The sequence below is a fragment of the Electrona antarctica genome (assembly GCF_951216825.1).
Source record: "Electrona antarctica genome assembly, chromosome: 20".
Taxonomy (NCBI): Eukaryota; Metazoa; Chordata; class Actinopteri; order Myctophiformes; family Myctophidae; genus Electrona; species Electrona antarctica.
Window position 1 is genome coordinate 39581580 of NC_136801.1, and position 15132 is coordinate 39596711.

The 15132-nt window shown below is 42.0% G+C and overlaps 1 protein-coding gene and 1 long non-coding RNA gene across 2 annotated transcripts in view; one reads left to right on the forward strand and one right to left on the reverse strand.

Moving 5' to 3' along the window:
* Positions 1-15132, forward strand: part of LOC306913357 (GPI mannosyltransferase 1-like) — a 44205-nt gene that overhangs the window by 28253 nt on the left and 820 nt on the right. The gene's annotated exons all lie outside the window — the stretch shown is intronic.
* LOC306912788 lies at positions 739-2265 on the reverse strand. The gene is made up of 4 exons (XR_013788445.1): positions 2209-2265; positions 2007-2057; positions 1654-1759; positions 739-1036 (listed from the first exon to the last, which is right to left on the reverse strand). It is a non-coding gene; the product is annotated as an uncharacterized lncRNA (long non-coding RNA).

The window sequence follows — 15132 nt, forward strand, 5'->3', positions numbered from 1 at the left end:
GCACCTGTTGCTACGTAATAAACAATGCAACATGTCCAGGTTCAGGTGAAAGTCTCATGCATACATTTAAAATGTAATACATCAAGTACTATGAGAACATCAAGTTGGCAAACATCACGCAAAAATTAACCAGTCAATGTCAACTAGATCTAGACAATGAGAAACTATAGTGGCCATGAACAGCAGGTGAAAAACGCATGCATTCCGTTTGTGTCCGAGCATAGGCATGGTAACGCCCGCCTGCCTGTGATTGGCCTACCGACACTGCCCGTCTTGACTGTCCTAACGGCCCTCCATAGTCCTCCGAGGTGGGAAATAAATAATACAAGTAGTAGGCCTATGGTATGATACAAGAGAACGCTAACTTGTATGTTTTATTTTTGTAGAAGAGGCAAACTAATATTGTTTATGCCGTTTGCTTTGATAGAATAATTTGTTGATTATTGTGTAATTTGTTTGTATGTGTAAACTTGAAACATTATTGTAGCTATAAAATAAAAAGGTCTATTTTCCCTTCATATTTTTTCCTTTTTAGTGTAATAGTATTAGTTTACTATAATTAGATTAATACTTTATTTAGAACACACCCACATCAAATCATAGTACAACATATGTGTTCAATCAATCAATTATTCAATCAAAGCAAACGGCATAAACAATATTAGTTTGGCTCTTACAAGTTAGTTACAAGGCTGCATTCTGTCACTTGTGCCAAGCTGTCATTCTCTTGTAGCCTATTATTTATTTCTCAATCTCACCACGGAGTAACCTGCGTCTCGGAGGACAGTCAAGACGGGCAGTGTCAGTAGACCAATCACAGGCAGGCGGTGTCAGGCACCAGAAAGGATAGGACTCAAAAGCAGGCAGCAAAACCTTTAACGGGTTTTATTATAAAGTCAAGGGAACAGGCAGAGTAGGTCGTAGGTAGGGAAAGCGTGGGTCAGGGTTCCGGGAAGGCTGTCCGTGGGGCGTCAGTTCCGATAGGGATTAGGCAAGCCGTAAGTCAGAGTTCGGTCCGGGTCCATACACAGTGGTTCTGGGAACAGGCAAAAGTACAAGGCGTCAGGCAAGGGAAAACTAGGGACAGGCTAAGGTCAGATACAATAACAGGCAGGATAACAGGTTCAAGACTAACGGCGTGCTAACCTAGGGTAAACTGGGTTGATCTGCAGGCAGAGAACAATGGGTAGCAGCAGACAATAAGTAACCTTGGTTACTCAGCGTAGAACCTGGTGCAGGTGCGCTCACACTGGTGTGGGCGTGACAGGCAGGGCGTTACCATGCCTCAGCCATGCCTATACTCGGACACGCTATAAAAACAACTCACTTAGTATCACACCACCATTAGGCTAATGCCATCATCAAGTGTGAGTTAAGAGGTGTCTTCTATCTACTTGTGATTCTGTGGTCTATGTGACTCTGTCCCAGGGCTGTGCAGAGAGCACTGAGAGGGCAGAGGCCCAAACTAAAAAAAAAAGACAATGTAAACATTCAAATATATAATATTGATAACAGCTATTTTTACAGCCTGGCATTTGTTTTTTTGTTGGGGGTAAAGGGGCACTTAGGCAAAAGAGCAGGTGCCTAAGCCCATAAAAGATGGGGGGAATTGACTAATTGAGACATGCAAATAAAATACACTCAGCATTATACCTCCACTTCCATTATCAAAGAGTTTCATCTTATGTTGATTCTTTGATGTTTCTGACATTTGCATAAAGTGCATCAGCTGCACGTTGAGGTCTTGATGAGTCTGTGACTGAAACATGAGTTGAAAGATGATTAGAAGCTTTGCAGAATGTGGGCCAACAGTTTGATGAATGCGTTGGTGTTTTTATCTCTCAATTGGTTGTGCCAGAGTTGTGTTGTTCATTGAGTTCAATTCTCATTCCAGCTTAATAAATCACATATACAGTGATTATCTGTTTACTGGCACATGTCCCCAATATATGAATAACTCTGTATGAATGAATAACATGAGAATATATTTAAACAGTATACTGTACCCTTTGGAACGTGATGAGATCGATCCAGTACTTCATAGACGCTCGTGTTGCCTAAGTGGACAAATTGTTTCTTTTTAAAAACATTTTTCAAACATTACGGTGATGGACTTATTGCACTTATTGCCAGCTAATGTTAGAAATTAAACTATTTTAATTTTGAAAAGTGTTCTTAATAAGCAACATTATTGGTTCAAAGACTGACCGTGTTGCAGTGGGCAGTAAATGTCATCCTGATTGGTTCCCTGAGGCTGAATGGGTCTGTAAGGGAAAATAATAATAATAATAAATAAATAAATATATATATATATATATATATATATATATATACACACACACACACACACACACACACACACACACACACACACACACACACACACACACACACACAGTATATGGAATCTAAAGCCATGTTCGATATACAAAGATCAATACTTTACTTACTTGACACAACATGGATCTGTTAAGACAAAAAGAAGAAGAAAGTAGTATGTATTCAGTAATAAGTAGTATGTACATCTTTAATGCTCACAGCCGAACGGCTTAAAGATCACAGATATTTAAGCAGGAGCCTGCCCATTTAGGGTTTTAAAAGCAAGCAGCAATATCTTAAAAATCTATTCTGAAACCCACAGGTATAGTGAAGGGCTGCTAGGACTGGTGTAATGTGCTCACAGTTTCTGTTTTTGTGAGTCAGGAGCCTGGCAGCTGCATGCGTTCTGTATCTATGTCTATGTAATCAGTTGTAGTCCTTGAATATTTTGCTTACTGACACCCAAATAATGTGATGCATTTCATGATTCCTCTGTCAACTCAGTGGCCTTGTGGATAGAGTGTCTGCCCTGAGACTATAGAGGCAGTCCCGGCCCTGAGCAATTTGGTGCCCTAGGCAGGATTTTTCGTGATGCCCCCTTGAAAAATGACCATGGCCCCCTTGTGTTCTAAAGCACTGTGTTTTGTTTTTTTTGCTTGGTGGATGCCCCCCCTCCCCTCATGATGCCCTAGGCCAGGGGTTCTCAACGTTTTTGGCCGGGGACCCCCGGAAATGCTTTGGCAATGTCTCGGGACCCCCGCCCCGCCCCTCCCGACCCCCAATATAAATTGACTGCTACAATAACCTTAAACCATTTTGGGCGGGAGCCCTTTTGGTGTTTTAAGCATTGTTATAATTTAGTTTTTTAAAAATAGCAGATCTACAAGCTCATAGCGCGCTACAAGCTTGTAGGTCTGCTATTTTTGAGAACCCCTGCCCTAGGCAACTGCCTGTTCTGCCTGATGGAAGGGCCGGCCCTGGTCAGGGTTCGATCCCCGGCCAGGTCATAGCAAAGACACAGAGAAATGGGACCCAGTGCCTCCCTGCTTGGCACTCAGCATCAAGGGTTGGATTGGGGGTAAGTCACTGCGACATACTAGCGTCATGTCCAGGGGGTGTACTTGTACATCAAGCTGCCTCACGCTACAGTAACAGGAGATAGGCTCCTGCCCTATGGGCCTCATGGCTCGGCAAGGCTTGCTTACTTATTTCATAATTCCTGCAAGCTGAAAGCATGTGGACATTTCTGCTAACGTGGGCATACATTTACATCAAGGTTGCAAAGAGATGGCACATACTGAATTGTCTAAGTTGTCCATTTCAGATGGTTACTGTAGCACCACTGTTAGGCCTATTGGCCTACAATGCTAGTTTGGCATCAGGCGCTATAAATAAAAAGCTAGCGACAAATCGGCCTGGCGGGGATCTGAGGAGTGCACCTTTCTAGTTGAGAAATAAACTGTTTTGCGTTGGGGTCTAATAATCACCTTGCCAGGGTTTATTTCTCAATAATGACCTGCTCCCCATTGATTATTATCAATAATGACCTGCTCCCCATTGATTATTATCAATAATGACCTGCTCCCCAATGATTATTCCTGTGTATGGGAAGCCTTTACCGCTTCTCTAAATGGCTGCCTGGACATTTAACCCATTTTGGGCGGGAACCCCTTTTGGTGTTAGCATCATGTTATGCTTTAGCTATTGAAAAATAGCAGATCTACAAGCTCATAGCGCGCCACCGAGTGGCGCGCTACGAGCTTGTAGGTCTGCTATTTTTGAAAAATCGAAGAACGACTGACATAGAAACATAGCTTTTTCAGAAAACTGTCAGGATGTGACAATGGGACAACATACCTTTGCACTTCTTCCAGAGACACAGGCCCAGGATCAGCAGAAAGATGGAGATTCCAACTGATATCAGAGCGTAGAAATATGGAGGCAGAGAGGAGGGCGGGAGCGTGGGGGAGGGAGTGTCCGGATGGTTGTTGTCTGCAGCAGAAGAATGAGACACATATTCCTCTTAAACGCACATTAAGAGCTGTGAATCTATTTTAATGTCAGTCATTTCAATTTCAGCCTCAACAGAGGCTTCTAGAGCTGTGAACCATGAATGAATGTCAATAATTTTAATGTATGCTAAAAGTAGAGAGACACACACACACACACACACACACACACACACACACACACACACACACACACACACACACACACACACACACACACACACACACACACACACACACACACACACACACACACACACACACACACACACACACACACACACACACACACATTTTAACCATTTATTTATGTCCACACAAAGGATATGCATACAAGGACACAAATATTATAGGTGCATTAAAGTTACATCTGCAAAGTCATGGTATGTGTTTTCATGATACAACTGGCATGTCACACAGTACTCTATGGGTATAAGTAACAGCGTCTCCGCCATATATGACGGCTGCCAATTATAGCAGAGACACCACAATACTTTGCCAGCCTTTTTGCCTCCTTTTTGGGCATCCCAAGTTGTTGGAACCCTCTAACAACCAGTCTGTGCATATGCCCTAGACACACACACACACACACACACACACACACACACACACACACACACACACACACACACACACACACACACACACACACACACACACACACACACACACACACACACACACACACACACACACACACACACACACACACACACACACACACACACACACACACACACACACACACACACAATCTCACCTGTCACATGGATCCAGCTCCGTGGTGACTCTCCAAGGCCAGAGATGTGACACTTGTAGAATCCTTCATCAGACGTGTAAACACTGTGGATGGTGATCTGTCCTGTAGACTCAGTGCCGATGAGGGATCAGTCTTTATAGAAATCAGCTGGGCGGCCAGAGGACGGTTTAGCGGTCCTCTTGTTCCTGTACCAGCAGCGCAGAGTGACACCACTTCCTTCCATCACAGGAAGTACAGGCATCCCCAGGATCACAGCTCCAGCTGAACGATGATAAATAACATCAGCATAGAAGAACGTTAGACTGAGGTTACATCACTCTGAACAACACTACCATGATGAGGTTTTGATATGTTTTCACAATCACATCATCAACAGACAAGTACACTGAACAAAGTTGTTGATTTGCTGAACGTACCAGCCACAGTTATATTCACAGTGTTACTCTTTCCCTTTGAGGATTCACACCAGTAAACTCCAGTGTCAAAAGCTTGCATGGACCTGACAAAACATCCTGTGTTGTTCATCCTCCCCCAGCCACCATCACCACACTCTGAGGTGATGTTCTGGATGTTGGTCAGTCTCCACACAGTAGAGTCAGACAGTCCGTCCTCCTCACAGCTCAGAAAGACAGACTCAGCTTTAAAGAACTGAGATCTGTCAGGACTGAGTCTGAGAGAGGCTGTGGCCATGGAACTGACCACTAGAGAGAGAGAGAGAGAGAGAGAGAGAGAGAGAGAGAGAGAGAGAGAGAGAGAGAGAGAGAGAGAGAGAGAGAGAGAGTTGCTTATAATTCCATCTCAAATGTAAGTAATACAAAAGTAAAATAATACAAGTAAAGGCCTATACTCCAGATTAGGTGGCTCACCACAAACGCATCTCTCTGTTTTCCTCTATACAGGTTTAATGTTTGTTTTTAGTTCAATGTTTGTTTTAAAAACGCCATTGACAATGAAGGGAACATTTACGGCATGTGCCTCTTACGTCATTATTGTCTCTTTATTGTTAATGGCATTTAATGTTTGTGTTGGCACCGTTTGTTTTGCATCACCATTACGTCAACCCAATCAACATGAGTTAGACTTTAAAACATTAGCGCCCCTCACTTCACACGGGTGTGATTTTTACTTTACACATCTGTTTTACACATCTCTCACCTACAACTGGAGTATGAATATAGGCCTTTACTCAACATCCAATGATCAACTGCCATGCAATTAATTAATTAATTCACTTCCACGTTAATTAATGTGGAAAGAAAGCCTATACATACAACATGGTAGAATATTATGTACCTTAACCCTGTAACACCCATCGTTGCAATAATACAACATATTTTAATTCATTATTTTTTTTTAATGTTCTTTTTTCACCCCCCCCCCACAGAGGCTGAAATTCACACAAATTAAAACCCTAACCCTTCCTGAGGCTAACTGAGTCTTTAACACGTTTTAAATCCCTCCTGAAGACCCATTTTCTATAGAATGGCCTTTGTATCTCCTTGATTTATATCTGTGTTTGTAACTTATCTTGCATTTTTCTATACTGTTATTTCATATTGATGTATTCTGTTGTTATTGCTGTGTTGATTGTTCAAGCACTTCGTAACTGTGTTTAAAAAAAGTGCTATATAAATAAAGTATTATTATTATTTCTATCATTATAGATTAGAGTAGTGAGGTATCGTGAAAATGGATACACACACACACATAACATTACATTCACAAGTATAATAATCGTACAGTGTGTTTGTTTGTACTCACGGACTAGGAGGTAGAGTGATGTTAACTCCATCCTGCGTCACTGACTGACACACTGTTAAGACAGAGAGAGTCACTGAGTGACATTCTACTGCTGTTGTGGTGAAGAGGAGGCTGCACCGAAGGAAGTGACAAGACGGTGTACCGTATATGTACTGGTATTGTGGTCAGGAGAGGACGCTACATCAGGGCTCTGCAACGTTGCAATTTGTTGTGTGCACATGACAAGTTCCAACTTATTTTTGATTGTCCACAAATATAACCTCTTCCCTTATTTTTATTTTTTTTCTTTCACATTGTTAAAATGATCATTAGACCCTGCAGAGCAATTAACCCTCTATCTCCCAGACTCCCTCCCCCAGGCAGAGTTCAGAGTTGCAATGAATGTAGAATTATGTGCGGGGTGTGATTTACATACACGTGAGGGACTTGATTTATTTGACTTTTTAAAATAGTTTATTTTTAAACCAAAAAAAATCTTCTCACTCACACTCACACACTCGGTGAGCAGGTTTCATGAAGAAGTGTGGGCTTATTTAGGGCATTCTGGGGAATATAATACTGTACCATAAATAGTGTACATACATGTACACTATATACATAGTGTAAATACATTTAATATTGTTTAAAAAAAAAGGTGAATAGGGGGAACTGAACTCTGGTGAACCAGGTTCAAACTCAACTGAGCTCATATTTGAAATGTTGCATAGGTTCTCCTCCTTTCTGGCTACCACATGCGGAAGTGGGGGTTCTGAAACCAACAACAAGGCCTGTTCTAAGAACCGACGTTGGATTCATGAAATGTGTGTAGCCTACAGCCTTTAATGAAGACCACTCGTTCGTATATTGGATGCACGTTCACAACACCCTATTTAACACCATGATAAGCATGGCACCGAAGGCTTGTGTGCCAAAAGTTGACTGCAAAAGAAATGCTGCTATTTGTTTCAGAAAAGCTTTATACCCTGTATAACATGTACAGTTGGGTGCCACCGATATTGTCCCTTTTCATTTGACCCATTTAGGCCTGACCTCAACATTTAAAAAAATCCTTCTAAATCCTCCAGTTTTCTGAAATAAATATTTTCACGATTTTTCAAAAATAGCAGACCTACAAGCTCGTAGCGCGCCACTCGGTGGTAAAAATACAAGTACAAGTAAAAGTCCGGTTTTCAAAATACTTGAGTAAAACGTGCAAAAGTACTTAAAGTACCAAAAAAAAGTACTCATTATGCAGAATGTCTCATTTCAAGTTTTCAAATGTATACAAATCTTTAGAAAATAGCCGATCTATAAGCTCAAAATGTGTTCTTGTAGATCGGCTATTTTCAAATGGTCGAAATCTATATAGGGCTGAAGTGGGTAATGTATGTTTTGAAATAATAATAATCAAAATCTACAAAGTAACTAGTAACTAAAGTTTTTAAATAATTGCAGTGGATTAAAATGTACAATATTTGCCTCTGAGATTACAGGGGCGGCGTGAGGAGTACAAGTAAAAGTATTGGAAATTGGAAATACTCAAGTAAAGAAACACACCTCAAAATTGTACTTTTAGGTATACTTAATAGGTATACAGTACTTAAAGGACCACTTCACCACTTTTCAACCTATCTTCATATTGGTCCTCACTAATGTTCATGTTAAATACCACTATTTTTTCCTACTCAGTCTATGTGATTTTTTTAGATTTGTATTATCGTGAGAACGATGGCTTCCATTTTCGCATTGCAACTTTTCGGGAGTAGAACGCCTGCAGTGTCTTATCTATTAGCTTGTATTCCCCATCGATGATGTCACTGGTGGTTTCTGAACTGCCCACAGCCCACCTATGAGACACAGGCCTGACTCACACCTTTACAACAGACTGATGTATGCTTGTTGTATGAGATGTATAGCTGATGCAAGCTCGCAATGCATTTCCAATGGGAGTCACATGGTTTGACACAACATTTGTGTTGTATGAGGGGGAGGGGGGCAGTCGAAACATGCATCAATGTTGTATGCTAGATGTAAAGGTGTGAGTCGGGCCACAGACCGAGTAGGAAAACAATGGTGCTATTTTATCATGAACATTAGTGGGGACTGAGGACCAATTATATGAAGATTGAAAAGTGGTGAAGTGGTCCTTAGTATTACATTATTGTGTCCACCGGGCCCAGACAGTGTTTTGCACCCTGTCTGTCCGTCCGTCTGTGATCAGCTAATCTCCGGCACTGTTGCCTTGAGCGCAGCAAAACGGTGCACGCACTTCCTAGATCTTTCCACAATTCCTTGACAGTATTCCTACAGAGTTTGTCCAAACATCATGCAAATCGGTACACTACACAGTCTATCTATATAGTCATTAAATTAACAAAACCGGTACATATTCCATCCTGATTGGCTAACAAAGTTTGCACTCCATTTCCATTTTGAACAAAATGCCTCAAACGACGGATCCGTCTGATATTTCACATGATATCCCGATTGGCGAATTCTGAACATTGCCGGCCCACAATAACCTACCTGACTCCGAAGAGCACTTTTTGATGTTTTTGTTTTTTCTTTCTACAATGCACGTTCATAGAAATTGTCAAACGTGAATTTTGTTTTTAAATGAGAAGTTATTGTCTTCCATAAAAGAAAGGCGTATGAATAAATCATGAGAGAAAAGAATACTGAGACAAGTCGTGCTAGTCGGGCAGGTGGTTGGGGGGGTGAATGGTGAGAGCTCATTAACACCCATTTTGGGCGGGAACCCCTTTTGGTGTTAGCATTATGTTATGCTTTAGCTATTGAAAAATAGCAGATCTACAAGCTCATAGCGCGCCACCGAGTGGCGCGCTACGAGCTTGTAGGTCTGCTATTTTTGAGAATATATATTCTTTCAGAAACCTTTTTTTTACGTCAGGCCTAAATACACTGACACCAAGCTAGACAGAAACTTTCACAAACGTCACATCCGGTTTTAGCCCGCGGTAAACAAAATGGTCTTCCCCATAGTTATAATAGCGTACGATCCTTTGGATCACTTTCAGAGCGATTTGTTGGATGATAGAAATATTGACAGCCAAGAAAAATCCATCAGAAGGACATCTGGAACACTCGCCCTCGGAAAGTTGACTTATTATTACGTATACGAGACGATTTAGCCATAGTTCACATGGCACTCGTCTGTTTCAACCTGTTTTATGCACTTTTCCCATTTAGAACGTTAACGTCTACATACATATTCAGATTTCAAATATAAAGTGCTCGCCCCAGAGCCACGGATGTTACAATCCTACGCAGCCAGCCACGCACCGTTGCTTTTGTTCCGGTTCTGCAGGTGTCGTGCGACAGGCAGCCAGGCTCGTGGCTGTTTGAGAGCATCTCGTCACGCAATGGAGCTCGTTTTTAGACTCACCCCCATCTGAAAAGCACTGGTGGAAAAGTAACCAAGTACATTTTTTCATACTGGGGTTTTTAGATATTGGTCCAAAGTAAAGTTTTGAGCAATTTGCGCAAAAAATCCCAGGAATAGTTTCGATTTAACAGCATTTCATATAATTCAAAATGGTCAGGTCAAACGTCAGAACACGGAAGTCGTTTGGCATGAGGAAACAGAGCATATGTGTATCGAAGTTTTACGGCGATGGTCAACAGCTATGCCTGTTCAAAGTTCGCTTTTTTCAATTGAGTGCTATAGCGCCACCCTTGGTCGTGGGCCTTGCGTCCTCACCGTTTGGCATGGCACCATATTGCAGAGTCTTGGGAAAACCGACTGCACGGTTAAGCCAGAACTGCTATTTTTGGTGGAAGGAGAAGAAGAAAAACGTTATGACATTAATTTTCAAGAAAATAAAATGTTGAGATGTTTTCTGTGACCCGTTTGAGAGTCACTGGACCAGCAACAATACTTTTCCTTCATATACGTTTAGTAATGAACCCAAAAAGCAACAGATTTTGAAAATTGAACACCGGGCCAAAATGTTCTTGTCATTTTCATATTTATTGCTGTCAATTCCAGGAAAACAGATCAAAGATTTGCATAAAATCCAAATTCCGCTCTAGAAATATAACGACCTTTCCAAGTACGTCGATGTCAAAGAATAACAGTAAACATGAATAGCGACCCGTTATTACAGCATCTTTCAAACCATTTAACCCATTCAGGCCTGACGTCGACATTTACATTTTTTCCCCCTAAATCATGACAATTCTCGGAAAGATTTGAGGCACATTTTAACGATTTTTCAAAAAATAGCAGACCTACAAGTTCATAGCGTGGCACTCGGTGCCGCGCTATGAGCTTGTAGATCTGCTATTTTTCAATAGCTAAATTATAACATAATGTATGTAACCACCAAAAGGGGTACCCGCTCTAAATGGGTTAAAAAGTTCAACAGATTTACACCCAGGTCGGTCGTTTCGGTCTCGCACGGTTCTCTTCGGGGCCGGCGGTCGGTCGGTCCACATGCAGATGTCCCGTACGTGTCCCGTTTGCTTTAGCAGGACACGGAGACACACTGTCCCAAGGTTGGGTTCCCAGTTCAGTTCTGCCCGGTTTCTCAAACAAGATGTGTCCACTCTGCTCGTATTACTACCAGTGTTGGGTAACTAACACTACGTAACTTAATATATTACGTAATATATTACCGAAATGCGGTAACTTGTAATATAATACATTACTTAACAAAAAATAATAATATATTATAAAAATCTTTCTGTATTACTGCATTACTTTCTGTATTACTTTCTGTCTGTCTGTCTCGTTGCCCGTGGCTCTGTCTTGTGACATTATGTGACAACTGCAGAAGTTAAAGATTCTTATTTTTTTTATAATTTGTCATCAAATTATTTATTGGCTAAACTAAGTACTGCACCCAAATCCATTTGAAAACACGACTGACAAAAAAGAGAGGACAAACACCAGACCTGAGAACTATTAGTGGGCAGCGGATTGGCCACATCTTGCCTGCCCAAAATGTAATTCCTAAAAACGCTACTGGCGTAGACCTACCCCATCCTACTCAGCTATGGACAGGAGCTAAATGTATTCCTTGAAGGGTGCAGTACTTAGTTTTGGTTTAGACTTAGTCATTGGTTAGACCAGTCATTCGTCCTACAACTACAACATATCTCAAACCCTCACCCTAAACCTAACCTCCCAAGGGGCAGCACACCTAAACCTAACCTTAACCCATGTCTAACCAATGACTAGTCTAAACTAAGTATGCACCCCACGGAATTTGGCTAGGCGGCCGTTTGGCCTCACCTTATTGTACATACGCCACTGGTCTACGCAATATATAATTTATAATTATACTATTTAATTGTTCAATTTGAGCATTTAAAAAAAAAAGTAATATGTAACAGTAATATTAATATATTACTCTTGCTCAGACAATATGTAATACAATATATTACTTTAAAATTAAGGTAATAAGTAATAAGAAATATATTCCAAATATAAAGTAATATACCCAACACTGATTACTACACTTGTGGAGGGCCAAATGTCTATTTTAAGTAACGTGAGAAATAGACAATTAAGGACACATTTAGTGGTTCTCACAAGAGAAATCGGGGTGTCTAACGTCTATATATTATTGAAACATTAAGTCTGCATTTAAAAGGTTAGGTTTATGGCCCTGGGTTAGAGGTTGAAGTTATGCCTGATGTACACTTAATGCTCTGTCCGGCTTCAGGGTTAAAACATGGGAAGACAATGTATAACCCGACTCCGCCAGATGGTGACAGTAGTACTCTCTCTACTGTCACCCTGGCAGATCGAGTCAGGTTAGACAAGTTCTGAAATGTTGATGTCCACACAACACACAAGTATAGTAATATATATATAGTGTGTGTGTGCGCACACACACACACACACACACACATACGCATGCCTGGTCTATATTATAATATTCAGAGAATTTGACTCGTCATTTGAAGAAAGTGTGCGATTCACTGCGTGTGTGTGTGTTTTCATCCTTTACGTATTCATACAGGGAGTTGCCTCATAGACGGTAACTATTGGTAATATCCGAATAAGAACTGAAGACCAATAAAAAGGCATTTTTTTTGTTTTTACTGTTAAGACAAGTGTCGCCCCACAAAACAAAATTACACATTTTCCAACGACAACAAATATGCAACTTGTGTCAGCCAACACGGTCATCAGACAATGCATAAATACCGATCCACACATCCAGCTAACATGACACACCTGCAAGCGTTCCAAACCATCGACCAGGAATAGGGGGAGGGGGAAATTAAACATGTGCATAGAATGTACGTTCTTTTGTTTTTCTCTGACATTTACCAAATGCACAGATAAGAAAGTTCAGCTAGAATGACAGGACAGAGAGAGAGAGAATACAACTCCAGGAAGACTTTGTCACAATAAAGCCTGTAGTGTTGGTGGAAATGGCCAGAGAAGCACTCTTGACCAGTGGTTCGTAAAAGTGGGGTCCAGTGACCGCCGTGGTTCCTCGGGGCGGGGGTCCAAGCGGACTCGTACATGTAAGCCCGAGAGCTCAGAGATACAGGGTTCCTTGAAATCATTTAAAAAAAAAAAGGGTTTTGAGAACCACTGCTTCTCGACGAACCTGCCAAACCCAGTGAAATCATCATATGACATCATCATACCCGGAAGGTATGTGGGAAGTGGGAACGCCTACTGAGTGGCAAAAAAAAAAGAAAACAAAAACATTCTGGCCTTGACAGCCCATACATCCAAACATAACAGTCCTATCCGATTGCATTAAACAACGTTAAACTCACTTTGCCACTCACTCCATGCACGCGCATGAAGTGAGTCCTCTATTGGCAAGGGTGCTTTGAGCTACCGTACTAAGCGAGTCCTCTATTGGCAAGGGTGCTTTGAGCTACCGTACCAAGTGAGTCCTCTATTGGCTAGGGTGCTTTGAGCTACCGTACCAAGTGAGTCCTCTATTGGCAAGGGTGCTTTGAGCTACCGTACCAAGAGAGTCCTCTATTGGCAAGGGTGCTTTGAGCTACCGTACCAAGCGAGTCCTCTATTGGCAAGGGTGCTTTGAGCTACCGTACCAAGTGAGTCCCCTATTGGCAAGGGTGCTTTGAGCTACCGTACCAAGTGAGTCCTCTATTGGCAAGGGTGCTTTGAGCTACCGTACCAAGTGAGTCCTCTATTGGCAAGGGTGCTTTGAGCTACCGTACCAAGTGAGTCCCCTATTGGCAAGGGTGCTTTGAGCTACCGTACCAAGTGAGTCCTCTATTGGCAAGGGTGCTTTGAGCTACCGTACCAAGTGAGTCCTCTATTGGCAAGGGTGCTTTGAGCTACCGTACCAAGTGAGTCCTCTATTGGCAAGGGTGCTTTGAGCTACCGTACCAACGGATTCTGGATAAAAGACGAGGCTTTGCCTCCGTAATTCCCACTCGGAGGTTTCGCCGTGGTGTTTTATCTATTCGACAAACACTGTTGCAGTGTGGTGGTGGGGGGGATTTGGTGAGGACTCTACTCACACGATTAGTATGTTTAGCACACGTCGGACAATATCTTCTGACGTACGGTCAGATGATGATGATGGGGAAGGCAGACGACTGCATGGTCTGGTTGACCTGTCGTTTTGTCCGGAACTCTTCCGACTTGAAACCAGAGCCATGCAAAGAGGAGAGTCTCCTCGCGGGATTCACGTATAGGCCACAGAAAGTTCCCCAAAGTCCTTCAGGGGGGAGGGTGAATATATTTCCGATAATCTACAATCAGTTTATTTGAACTTCTTAACCATTAAAAAAAAATACATCCCAAACGTTCTGCTGTGTTGTGACGCGACTTAGTATCCGACGCTAGTATTCGATCTACAAGCTCATAGCGCGCCACTTGGTGGCGCGCTATGAGCTTGTAGATCTGCTATTTTTGAAAAATCGTGAAAATATTTATTTCAGAAAACTGGAGGATTTAGAAGAGTTTTTTTTTATTTCGAGGTCAGGCCTAAATGGGTTAAACACGTTAATGACAGGTATAAGTGCAGATGGGGCGGGGGGGGGGGGGGTACACATCCAATCGGCGTACATTTTCACTCGGTTGTGGTTTCGCGATTTGCAGTTTGTTGAAAGGTGCACGGCGCACTTTCGCCGACTTGAAGTAGAGGACAACAAACGCGGTGTGTTGGGAGTGTGTTTTCAACATGATTTCTTCCCCTCCGATGACGTCACGCAGGTGAATCTCAAGTTCTCCCTGGACTATACAATGGACTACAAGCCCATGCTTCCTTCAATTCCAGTCAAATGGCCCCGGTTAACTCTTTCTCTGACAACTACGAGACATCTCGTAGATTAAGC